Source organism: Mustela nivalis (genome assembly GCF_964662115.1).
Source record: "Mustela nivalis genome assembly, chromosome: 2".
Taxonomy (NCBI): domain Eukaryota; kingdom Metazoa; phylum Chordata; class Mammalia; order Carnivora; family Mustelidae; genus Mustela; species Mustela nivalis.
Genome location: NC_139021.1, coordinates 105946020 through 105958885, shown reverse-complemented (window position 1 = coordinate 105958885; position 12866 = coordinate 105946020). Strand labels below are relative to the sequence as shown.

General features: G+C 48.9%; 1 protein-coding gene and 1 long non-coding RNA gene across 6 annotated transcripts in view; one reads left to right on the top strand and one right to left on the bottom strand.

Moving 5' to 3' along the window:
- Positions 1–12866, top strand: part of LOC309859764 (phosphatidylinositol 3,4,5-trisphosphate 3-phosphatase and dual-specificity protein phosphatase PTEN-like) — a 196050-nt gene that overhangs the window by 23393 nt on the left and 159791 nt on the right. For 3 of the 5 annotated variants that reach the window (XM_082720880.1, XM_082720878.1, XM_082720879.1), the window contains 2 exons: positions 10760–10886; positions 11131–11226. The gene's annotated coding sequence lies outside the window, so the exon portion shown is untranslated. Of the gene's footprint in view, positions 1–10759; positions 10887–11077; positions 11227–12866 lie in introns of all 5 variants that reach the window. The other 2 variants (XM_082720876.1, XM_082720877.1) reach the window with 1 other exon arrangement.
- On the bottom strand, positions 3810–6008 carry LOC309859782. The gene is made up of 3 exons (XR_014308900.1): positions 5955–6008; positions 4406–4476; positions 3810–3938 (listed from the first exon to the last, which is right to left on the bottom strand). It is a non-coding gene; the product is annotated as an uncharacterized lncRNA (long non-coding RNA).

The following is a 12866-nucleotide window of genomic DNA, read 5'->3' as shown; positions in this document are numbered from 1 at the left end:
GCAGGAAGAGCTCAGGGAGTTTCGCTTTGGGTGGGCGTGCCCGGGAGTGTATGGCGTGGGTATGGACTGAGCAAGCTGCTGCTGCATCGAGAGAGGTCAGGGCAAGGAGCAGGAATGGAGGGAGAAATATTGACTCTGAACTTGAGCTACAGGGAGTGGAATCAGGGTGACCTCTTCAAGCAGAAAGGGTAAACACTAAGAGACATGTTCCATACTGACAGGCAAGTTCCTCCAACCAGCGCCTGTGTCATGGTCATGGTCAAGACCGTTTCTTGGCCGCTCCCACCTATCTCTCACCTCTACTAGGAGATTGTATTTCTGCAGAAGAACACTGTGTGGCAGGGTTGCATTCAATGCAAGCACAAGTACCCTAGAGGTTTTCTATTTGTCCCTGAGTCATGCAGGGTCAGGAAAACCAAAGACCCAGGATTTCTATGTACTGACATCTGACCATTCCAACAGAGTCCCCATCCGCAAAGTGCTGATTCTTCCCAGTCTTTCCTTTCCTGTGGCATGTGGGTGTGTCCTTGGAGTCCGCGGGACCCAGTTTCCCAGGACCCAGCTCCCCCAGTCAGGATCCGGCAAGTTCACGAGAGAGCGGAGGCCAGGCGAGAGGGGCACTCTCTAACCTGGCCATGTAGCAGATTGTCAGGAAGTCGGATCGGGCCCCGAGCTAATGATGAAGCTTTCCTGGCCATTGCCATTTCCCAGTGAGCCTTCCCTCTATGTGCATTCAAGATGGGAGCATTTTTGTAAGGCTGGTGGTGATGTTTGGGTCGACTAAAGTAGCTTCTGATTCCTTTGTGTTTTGACCCTGTCTGAGAAACGTCCCGAGCTAGGACAGATGTGGGCCCCTTCCTTTCTCCCCGTCCCTGTCTGAGGAGACGGAATCCTGAGCAACCCTCCAGGTGGAGCTGTGGTCAGCGAGGAATGTGGTGTCCTAGCGGGGTGTGTGCAGCAGGAATGAAGGAGGTTTGGCTTTGAAACTTTGACCCGTGCCCTCAAGTCCATTCAGTGGGAGATGTCTTCTGGTGAAACGCACGCAGTCCACACACCCACATGCCCGGTCCCGTCGCATCGACCCACGCGAAAGCGAGCCCCAACCCTCCGACGCACCAAGCACACCGCCCGAATGACCTACTGGTTTGCAGGGACTGTAGCACAGGGTCCTGGGTTTCTGCAGGACACTCCATTTGTTCAGTCCGCCCCAGCCTCTGTTCCCGGGAGGAACTCAGAAGGGGGGAAGCTCTCCAGACCAAAGGAGGAGAGAAAACCCTACCTTGTTGAGTTAGATCTGTCCCCCTAAGGGGAATGATGGGGGTATAAGCATATGGGGTGTATCCAGTCGCCGCCTCCTGCAGTTGGAGAAAGGGAAACCCAGTGAGGATCCCCGCACCCTGTGCACACCGTGTGCACACATCTCTGTGCCCTTGGTGTGTGTCGTAAGCAAGCTAGATGGGATGCGGTCATTGAGTCTATGATCCAGAGGAGGAGGAAATGACCTCCCGAAAATGACCCCCTTGTCCTTGGCTCCAGCATGTTATGTCAAAATTCCCCCATCCATTTTCGTCAGCAACTCATTCCAAAGCCATTTCCCATAGACAGAACGACCTGGTGGGAAATGCTCACGACCATCCATTGCCTAAGCAATGGTGGTGCCCGTCTCAATCTGCTGTCCGTTAATGGTATAAACTCACGGCAGGCTCTCAGCACCAAGGACATGGTCTCTTCCCTCTGGCATGTCCATGCTCAGACACTTTCATGGAAAGAGAAATCAAACACTGGCTGTCCCTCAGAAGCACAAAATGACTTTAGCGAGGTGACTGAGCGGCTCAGACATTGAAGCTTCTGCCTTCAGCTCAGGACCTGATCCTAGGATCCTGGGATGGAGGCCCACATTGGGCACCCTGCTCGAAAGGGGAGCCCGCTTATTCCTCTCCCTCTGCTACTCCCCCTGCTTGCGCTCTCGTGCACTCTCTGTCTGTCTATCTGTCTCTCTCTCCCCTTCTCTGTCTTTCTGTCTTTCAAATAAACAAAATCTTGAACAATGAGTTTACCTGAGGGAGAGTCAGAGTTTTCTCCTCGGCCCTCAAAGTGGGTAGTAGCTCTTCCATCAGGTCATCGTGGAGAGCTAGGAGGATACAGAGGCACCATGAGGACACTGGTGAGGCTGCTCAGGAAGTAGGCGGGGAGTTTGGATGGATGAGGACAGGAGGGGTGTGTGCACGTGTGGGGGCTCCTAGGAGGAACAGGCCGCACTGCTGCCAGGCCTTGTCCTGGTGCAGAGGGGAAGGGACGGGAGAGGAGCAGGGAGGAAACGCGAAGAGGGTTCTTGTCTTTCTAGCTAAAGTGAGCCCGATCAAAGCCAAATAGCCAGTCCAGGACATGGGAAGCCTAACCTGGCTTCTGTGTGAAGACCGAGTCCCATAACCTCTCCTGACTGACGTGCCACTAAGGTGTCCCACGCTGCTGCTTTGGACATCAGCTCTGGGCCCAAGATCCCCACCTGCTGCGACTATATGCATCACGTCTGTGTAAGATCTTGCACAGCATAAAAAGCAGCCTTGCTTGCCAGGCTGCATTCAACCCTCAGGAAAGGAGCCTAGTAGTTTGCTTCACTCATCCTTTGTCTTCAGAAAATGCCATGTGCAACACTTGAGAGCACGGACATCGTAGCTTCCATAAACAGCCGGCACCGTCGATGAGTGTGATAGATTCCTTCCACTGTTCTTGAGCTGTCCCATGTGTGTGTGTGTGTGTGTGTGTGTGTTTCCCCTGAAGACAGTGGCTGTCTGAACCCTCCCAGGTGTTCTGACCAGTGGGAAGTTGCTTACACAGAGGAGTCTGGGAGTGTGTGCTGATCGGCTGTAGGCCTGCTTTGCAGGAGATTTGCTCCGGGGATGTGGGTCCAAAGCTTCCACCCAAGCTTCACCTTGATTTCCTATTGGCCAGTGGTGTTTGAGTGTGTGCTTAGAGAATTTGAACCTTCCTGAGGCTTAGGGAAATCTTATCAAGTACAGTCAGTTCCCTCCGTGATGCTTTTCTGCCATTGGTCGGTCGTGTGTACACACTGAGACCGGCTATGACCGATGTTGCCCTGTTCTGTCCTCCACGGGTCCACACGCTTTCCAGCCATGTGGGCTTGAGCATGAGGATGTGGCTTTTCTCTGTGCACTTGACTCCAGGGACCAGCCTGTAATCTTTAAGGTGGGCTTCTAAGCTTGCCCTGGCTTCCGTGTCCATGGAAGCCACTGTGTCATGTTGGGTCCTGTCGGGGACCATCATAGAATCTAGGTATTTGGCTGTGTGCACAGATGCTGATGGCCCTTTGCTAGCTAGCACCCATGGTACATCATGACGCCCTGGCTGAGGGACTAACAGAGGTGGGTAGGCCAGAGCAACTTTCAGATTGGAACCTGAGCTCCAATCTTGGCTTTCCAAGTAGGAGGTCACGGGTTTGGACCCTTCATCTCCGCACCATGCCCGTCCCAGGAAATCAGAGGGAAATGTCCTCCAGGTACAGCTGTGGGGAGTAGGGGAAGGAGTATGTAAAGTGTGCCAGGGTGATGAGTGTGTATTGGAAGAGGGACACTGTGATTGTGGTGGAAGTGTGAGAAAGATCTCCTGGTAAAGGCACACAATCATGTTCACAAGCATAACGCATGGGGACACACACACACACACACCCACGCACACACCCACGCACACAGGGCCTTCATCCCACGTGCACACAGATCACCCCTTCCCTATGTACGAGTTCTTCCAGGCCCTATTTGACGTGGTGACCTTGCCTCACCGGACAGTCTCGGTCAGTATCCCCCAACCCCCGTTCCTTGTTGGAACCCAGAATCAGGGGGCAGGCTTCTTTGTACTCTAGATTTCCTCCCAGAGCCCGATGGTCTTAAATACGTACAGCTGTCCTTGCTCCCAGCGTCTACCTGCGATTGGGGAAAAGGAAACACAGTGAGGATCCCAGCATCCTGTCCTCTGTTGGGCCAGCTCTTTGGTTTGGGGAGGACTTCAGGCAGTTAATTGGATGAGGTACCGTGGTTGAGTCCATGTCCTCCCATCTGAGTTCAAGAGGACCATTTGAATGATGCTGGAGCATCATTCAATCTCCGAAGTCCATTCTGATCAACAGGCAGAACGTTCTCTTTCAAGGAGAAACCTTTTCTGCTGAAGAAGGTGTTTGATCCCATGGAGTTTGTAACTGAGGCTGTCCTGTGTCCTCACCCTTTTTGCGTCCACTGTGTGTAAGAGGTCAGACCCAGCATTCCTCCACGAGGGGAGACTGCTGCCCCCTTCCCCTGGGAGGTAAAGTGCCAGATGTTCATCAAACTCCACTGATGGAAGAAATCAAGGAAGCACCATTTCTGTCTCTGAGAAATCAGAGAGGCGAGCTTACCTCAGGGAGAGTTGGGGGACCTACCTTTGTCCAGCTCCTAGGAAGGTCCTTGGACTGGTCCTCCACAGGGTCTAGGAGAACAGAGAGGAGCTGTCAGGACATTGGCTGCGCTACTCAGGAATGAATTGGGGAGTTAAGTCTGCTGGATGTGGATGCGGGGCCAGAGGGAATGGACGTGAAGGGTGACCAAGCAAGGCCTGACTTGCCAGTGGGCCAACAGTGGTGGACACAGAAACACAGAGGAGGGGAGCAGGATGGAAAAGGGAAATGGGGCCTTGGCTTTCTAATGGAGGGGATGTCATCAGTGGGAACTCTCAGCGTCTGTCTGGGAAACACTCAAGGCACCCTGGGTTTCAGGGCGCAGTCCCCTGAGCCCTCCTGCCCACTGTGAAGCCAAGCCAGCTTGCCACTTCTTCAGCTGGTCATGGGGCCTGTTCAGCTGTCTCCCCTGCACCTCTGCTGTGTGACCCTATCGTTCCTCTATCGTGCCTTGGAGTAGTGGGTTTTTCGGTGACGGAATCTAAGTACTGGGGACGGGTTGTATTTGTTCGTACGTGTCCGTTCAGTGACACTGCTGACATCCGTGATGCTTTGTAGACCGCACTGCCATCTACGGGGAAAACGTTGCCATCCTATCTCATGGCACCTCTGTACCCGTGACGACATGACCGTCCCACCCCGTTTCCTCCCTGCACCATCCCTTCCACTTTCTGGGTCTACGAATGTCCCTACTGGAGTGTCCTCAAAGCCTGGGATCGTGTAATGTACCTCTTTCCTTGTGTGCTTGCTTTCAAAATGTGTGTTAAGGTTCCAGGTTCTATCTGTTTCGTAAAATATTGGAAACCTTAGTTTCTTCTTATGCCTGAATTGCACTCTATGATGTGTATGGATGCCACTGAATGTGTTCTTTCCTCCCGTGATGGATTTGGGGGCAGTGCCTCTCTGGGGCTATTGGGAACCCAACTGTGTGAGACATTAGTGCGCAGATTTCTGTGTTTCCAGAATGAGAAGACGTCACCGAATGCATTGGCCCCATTTGTAGAACGGTAACCACGTGGAATGTATTGGGTACTTGAGTTCCCCAAATGTGGTGAGGTTGTTCTGTTCCTTTGAAGATACGTAGCACACCCATGTAAGATGTGGCTAATGGGCAGAAGTGAAGGGGGGACATCGTGAAACCTCCTGTCGTATTCTGTTCCATTTTTCTGTTTTGCGTTCCTGGCAAAAAACAGTCTCTTCCTTCCTACACATCTAAGAACCATGTTTCCTGGGGAGACCTATAGGGACCTGTGTGTTCCAGAAAGACCTAAGATCCATCCCTTCAGCTAGTAGATACTTTTTTCCTGTGCCCCTTGGATCCAGTTGGAATGAGGATCTCATCGTGACTTGTGGACTTAAAAGGGGAGGGATGGACGGCATAGAGGGAAATGGCTACAAGTGAAATCAGAGGACAATGTGTCTCAGCAGTTTTAAAAGCTTCGGTTATGTCTGTGCTAGTGAACGACAGAATGCGTCTCCAATCGCCGTAATGAGTCAATCCCCAAGGTACCTTCCTCGGGGTCCTCAATGGTGAAGACCTCATTGTGGAGGGAGAACCGGACTCTCTTCTTGTGGTAGTGTCGTGGAGGGGGCGGCGTGGGTGGGGGCGTCTCCACATCCTCCAGGAGACACTCCCCACAGATTTCTGGGAGACACACAGAAATAGAGAACAGTGTCGGCACCTTGTCATCAGGAGCCCACAGGGGGATTGGAAGTCCTTTCCTTCTAGTTCATCCGTCTCCTGCCCCTACTCGCCAGCTGCCCAGCAGGCATTCCTCCCTCCAGGTGGGACTTAGGAAGGAGTCACCATGTACTGTGCTCTGAATTCCGCCCCCTCCCACACCCACAGGTTCCGTGGGCAACGGCTTGTATGGAGCAGAGACAGGACAGAAAAGCATGCTACAGAGTGCCATGAGCATGCGTGATAGCCTCGGTCACATCCACTGAGCAGCCACACCTACCCGAGAGTGTTCCCCAGAACCCTCTGTGCCCTGTTTCCCTGCCCTCGGGCCTAGACGTTAGTGTGCCACCACGGTGTCCCAAGTGATTGAGTCCAAGGAGTGCCTGGGACCTAGGGGAGGACTGGATGCTTCCCAGCCATTCGGCAGGTGTTGGGGAAGGGACCACCTAGGGACTCAGCTAGACAGCTGGCTGTGGGTGAAGCCACAGTGGAGGATAGTGGAGGGCCCTGAAATATAGGGTGCCGAAGGGACCGTCCAGAGTTGCCACCCTAATGAAGGATGGATCTGGGACAGGAAAGTCATCGTTTCCCTGTGGCCGGAGATCCCTGAGCCCCTGATACCAACCCACAGCCCCTGCTAAAAGGTCCTGAAGCCCTGAACCAAGAGCTGCCCTCACAGTCTCAAATCCCTCTGTGCCAGGGTTTCTGTAGGGGAGAGCCAGGGCCACGAGACCAGCCTCAGTGCTCACTCACTTCTGTGTTTGGTGCCCTGACATCAACTAAGTGGTGGTTTCTGCCCAGCGGGGCCCTAGTGAAGGACCAGGAACGGGTAGCTTGAGCCACGTTCCCTCACCTCTCTGCAAGGTCAGCCCAGTCGCCCAAGGCCGTCCTGAAGGCCAGTTGAAGCCCAGGCTCCTGGGGTTCTGCTTGGCTCCCAAGCTGATTCAAACTCCCAACAGTCGCATAGGACCTGGCCGAGAACTTGCTTGCTTTGAGCTCGCCAGTCCCGAGGAGCAGTTGATGGTACAGATGGACATGTAGGTGGCCATGTGGGCTGGGAGTGGTTGGTTTCAGGAAGGAGACGGATGATGCTGAGTGGCCCGCTCTTGCCGTGCAGACTGCTCTGAGGAGGCTGGATGGAAGTGAGGCTACCCTGGCTGGCGTGAGTCCCTCCCTACTCTCTCATTCTTCGCCAGCATCCCCTATCTACTCTCAGGTCTCTTGATCCCCTCTGGAGACTGTAGGTTTAGCAGACAGTCTCCTGTCTCCCTCCCTAGGCCGGGCCTGGAGAACCCAGCCCAGCAGTACCTTTGAGAGCAGCAGACAGTCCACTGTGCAGCTGCTGTGTGTTCTGTCCACCCACCCGGTGGCACAGCCCATTCTCATGCACTCCCAGGCATCAAGCAGACGGCCCGGGAAACCCTGCACATCAACCCATGAGACCACCCCGCTATCCTCCAGTGTCTCTCCTAAGAACAGCTGCATTTCGACCTCTGACCTTTCCTCTCCGATTTTGTCATGTCCATCGGGAAGAGGAGACCGGCAATTCGTTCCCCTCAAATGTGGTGCCTGGGTCGCACCAAGATTCTCCTGATGCAGGGACAGCAGTGTGGCGTGTGACCCGTGTGTTGTCCCTGTAGGACTGTGTCCGAAATGGGCATTCAAAAAGAGTACGGTTTTCTGAACATCGAAGTGCTTTAAGGAAGGCAGCTTCCCCACGAAATCCCAATGAAATCACCCAGACAAACGAACAAACACAGGCATCCAACCGGGGGGGGGAATCAGAGGGGAAAAGCCAAAGAGAAGAAGCCTATCTCTGTGAAAGGGAGGCAGCCAGCTCCAGAGAATAGAATTGAGAAAATCGATAGGCACATACCTATACAACAGCAGTTAAGGTTCCCCATCGTGGGGACTGTTAGTCCTGTTCACCCAACCGCCAGGGGCTCGGCTCACAGAGTGACAGTTGAAATGGAACGTTGGATGCGTGTCATCAGGTCACCGTGGCGATGGCTCATGACAGAACTCTGAGGGTGTCATGGAGGGAAAGGGGTGGGAGGGGGGTCGATGGATGATGGGCAATTAAGGCACTTGTTGTGGTCAGCTCTGAGTGGTGGAGAGAAGTGATGAGTCCCTGAGTTGTACTGCAGAATGCAATACTGCGCTGTACATTAACTACCTGCATTTTTGGACATTAAAAAAAGGATACTCCTGAGGGCACCTAGGAGACTGAAATGTTCATTTTCCTATCTGCTACTCTGGAAAACTCCTATTTATACGAGATTGTTTCACAAAGTCTCTCCAGGAGTTCTTGGGTGGCTCAGTGGGTTAAGTATTGGCCATCGGCTCAGGTCCTGCTCTTGGAGTCCGGGATCAATCCTAGCATCAGGCTCCCTGCTCATATGGCTCATATGTATAGATGAGAATGAGTTAGGAGTAGGTTAACTAAGTTTCTTAGGCATTAATGCTGCAATCAAGGTGTTGCTTGGGACTCCTTATCTAAGGCTTGGTTGGGTTCCCATCTGTACATATGTGGCAGACTTTATTTCTGGACAGCCGTAGGAGTCACAGTAGCTTGTTTCTTCTTTGAGGTCAGAAGAAGGGTCTCTGATATCTTACGTTCCTTAAAAGACTCACATGTGGGATGCCTGGGTGGCTCAGTTGGTTAAGTGTCTGCCTTTGGCTCAGGTCATAATCCTGGGGTCCTGAGATCAAGTCCCATGTTGGGCTCCTTGCCCCTCACCCTGCTCGTGTGCTCATGCGCTCTCTTTCTCTCTCTCTCTCTCAAATAAATAAATAAAATATTTAAGATAAATTAATAAAAGACTCACATGATTAGGTCAGGCCCACCCAAGTAAATCTTCCTTTTAGACCAAAGTCAACTGATTAAAGGATCTCATTTATACTTGCAAAATCTGTTTTGTTGTAGAATGTATCACAATCACAGGGACTTAAGTCTCTTCCATTTAAGAGGAGTTCATGTCACGTTGTTGGATCCATTGGAGGTCGTCATCTTAGATTCTGCCTATATAATTAGTGTGAGTTTATCCATTCTGTTTTCCAAGGTAGTTTTGGTTATTCTTGGCCATTCAAGTTTCTATGTAAGTCTGAGAGTAAAGTTATCAGTTTCCACAAAAATATCTGCTAAGATTTTAATTCTGATTGTCTTGAATCTATAGGCCAATTTGTGGAGAAATGAGATATTTTTGTAATATTAAGTTGTCCAAGCCATGAATATAGTGTATTCATTTACTTAGGTATTCTTTGTTTTTTGTTTTCTCAATAATACCTTATACATTTCTGGAAAATAGTCTTGTTTTTCCTAGTAACCAATTTTTAGTGTATGTCATGAACATTGATTAGCTGTTTTTTTGATAACCTGGGAATGATATGTCTCTCTTTCTTCTTGCTGTATTTTCCACAGTGGTCATTTTATAAATGGGTGGTATAAAAGCTATGAACTGTATAAGACAGTCAGTTCAGTTATGGGAAGAAAATACTTGGGTATCTCCCTAGATTTATTGTAATCCATAAAGAGAAGAATGAAGAAATCTAGTATACAGTGAAATGGATATACACACTAATGTGCTGTAATTATGTAATACAATAAATATAGCTACATTGGCAATCGTTACAGTATATAAGCCTATCAGAGTTATACAATGTTACATGCCAAATATATTCATCTGAAAAAAGAAAAGTGACTTAGGAAAAATAACAATAATGGAATTTAATATATAAATTGACATTGTAAGTTTACTGTTTATAAAAAAGGGTTTCCTAAAAAAAAAAAAAAAAGAAAGAAAGAAAGAAAGAAAGAAAGAGGTTTTCTACATGGAACAGTAACCAAACATTTTGGACACCCCGTCCTACAGGAGTTATGTTCAGAATTATTAAATAGCATTTTCCCTGAAGACGACTGTAGCTCTTTATGTGAACATAGTCCCAGCAGTCCTTTCCTGTGTGTTCACTGACTCCTTTAACTACATTTTAAAAAGATTTTTATTCCTTTGACAGAGAGAGAGAACACATACACGCAGGGGGAGAGCGCAAAGCAGACTCCCCACTGAGCAGGGAGCCTGACATGGGGCTCGATCCCAGGACCCTGAAATCATGACCGGAGCCAAAGGCAAACACTTAACCAACTGGTGCCCCTTAACTCCATATTTTAGAAGTGTGCGTGGTTATGCTCTTGGCCCAGGCTCATGAATGATACTGTGTTATCAGTGAAACCTGCCCTAATAGCAGGAATAGAACTTTTCTCCCCTCTGTAATCTCACTCTACTTTGCACCTGTTTTACTATAGTAGGATTTCATGCTACATAGTAGTTGGATGCATCATGCTTGTGTCTGTCAGATTATATGCTCCTTGAGAACAGTGATATGGTTTTATTGGTTTTCAGATTCTCAAGATAGGAGTGTTCTTTATGGCATGTAGGCACATGATGGGATGCCGGTAATTTATCACACTTTCGAGGAATGTCATCCATGCTTTCTCCTCCAACCAAGTACAAAGGTAGGCACGCCAGAACACATCTTCTGATTGTGAATAGTGAACTCCGTAACAGTTCTTTGACAGCTTTTCCATGTCTTCCCATTGTGATTACTTAAATTTGAATACAAATGTGCTGTTTCAGGGATCCTTATCATTTGCGGATGTGACTGTGGGCTTTACCCAGGAGGAGTGGCAGCATCTGGACCCTGCTCAGAGGACCCTGTACAGGGAGGTGATGCTAGAGAACTATAGCCACCTTGTCTCAGTGGGTAAGGATTGTTTCCCGTGTAGACTCCTAGTATGCACCTTCATTCTTGGTTTGACACCTGTAGAAGCTTTGTTGAGTTTAATGATATTTAAGTTTGAGATTTCAAGTATTAAGCAGAAGGATTGTTGAATCACTGTAAAGAATGAAGTGTTGTAATTGGCCCCTGAAGCTTCGTCTTCTGTCTTCTTCAAGGGCCCTGAAGCCCATGAGCCTCGCCGAATTCCCATGTCATTTCCCAATTACAGCGTGTTGCATCCCTAAACCAGAAGTGATCCTGAAGTTGGAGCAAGGAGAGCAGCCATGGATGCTAGAGGAAGAGACCCCAAGTCAGAGCTACCCAGGTGAGTCAGTATGTATTAAACAGATGGACACTAGGTGACATGGTATGAATTCTTTTTATTCTCAGGTACTTGCTTATATGTTCGTTTTCACATTTAACAAATACTGGGTACCTGCTGTGCCTCACTCCAGTTTTAGGTGCTGAAACACATGATCAAACTGAATTTGTTCCTGACCTCATGGAGCTTACATTCTGATAGGGAAAGAAAAGACATAAACACACATACACATACTATACACATAATATGTCATAATATACATAATAGGTACACACATACACATACTATATACATAGTATGTCAACAAAATAGCAAGGAAGTTATAAATTGAAATAATGAAATGTAATACTTGAGAAAAGGAAGGCATTCAGGAAGGCATTTGGATGATATCAACTTGAATGAAATGATTATAAAATGCACAGGTTTACATGGGAATAAGCATTTGGTTGTATGAGCAGAGGTGATATAGGGAAGACCCCAGGTTGGAGATACTTACTTGGAAATTGTCAACTTATGGTAGTATTTAAAGTTTTTAAAATTAGTATTTGAAGCTAAGGGATCAGGTAACCACCTCTCAGAAGTAAGAATGAACAAATTTGAGAGGTCTGAAAGCTGTTCCCTGGGACACTAATGTTTAGAAGTCATGAAAATGAGAGGACTCAGCGAAGAAGAGAGAAGGAACAGTCTGGAGAGAAGGTGGAAACAGAGAATGTGGTGTCCTGTAGCTGAGTGTAGATGGTTTTCATAGACAAAATGAACTTCTTGAAGAAAAACGTATAAAGTCAGCGTTTTCTGCCTTTGTCTCCAAATCATCCAGAAGCACTAAGGGAAGTGAGCAAGACAAGCTTCATTCTATGACACTAGTGGATATCTGAAATCCCAAATCAGTGCAAGTGTACCTGCAGCAAAGCTGATGGTGGATCAAGGAACGTGTGTGTGTTAGCAGGTGGGTAGAAAACTAAAGCATTTCTGATGCGCACGGGGTCTGGCAGTGCGCTTTTCATGAACAGAGCACATCCACACCTAAGACTTCCATGAACAACGGTGCCATAAACTAGATAGCTGAGCTCCCTTGGAGACAGTTTCATTCTGCAAAGGAGACGTACTGAAGTGTAGAAGCACAAACCACACTTTTCAGTAGCCCTGTTTCCATGATGGTGCAAGAGAGACTGTACATGAGGGAAAACCACCTCATAGACACTAAATGTGCAGAAATAATCTTACATGCCATCTTAGCGTGTACTCCTCTGACATAGAATTTGATGCAAAAACTTACTTGACAACGGTTGATCGGGATTTGCAGACCTTCTACAAAAGTGAGGGAAGCATGGGGGACGGTAAGGCTGGTTAGGAGGAGGGGAATGCTCAGGGGGGTGATTACCTCATTGACTGTAGATTTGTAAATAGCACATCTGATTGCTCAGACTAGCAGGATATGTTCCGAGTCTCAGTGTGAACCACTGTGTGCCAGAGCAACTGGTCAGAAAGGTGGAAGGGGAAAGGATGTTATCTTTTGTCTTGTTCCTCTCTCTCAGATGAAACTGTTCTGTAGAGCTTTAACTACCTTTCTTTCCTGGATTGCATCAGACAGTTGACCTAGGCAGATGCTGGGGAAGTCGGAGCCTCCATGGGCCCAGTTCGGC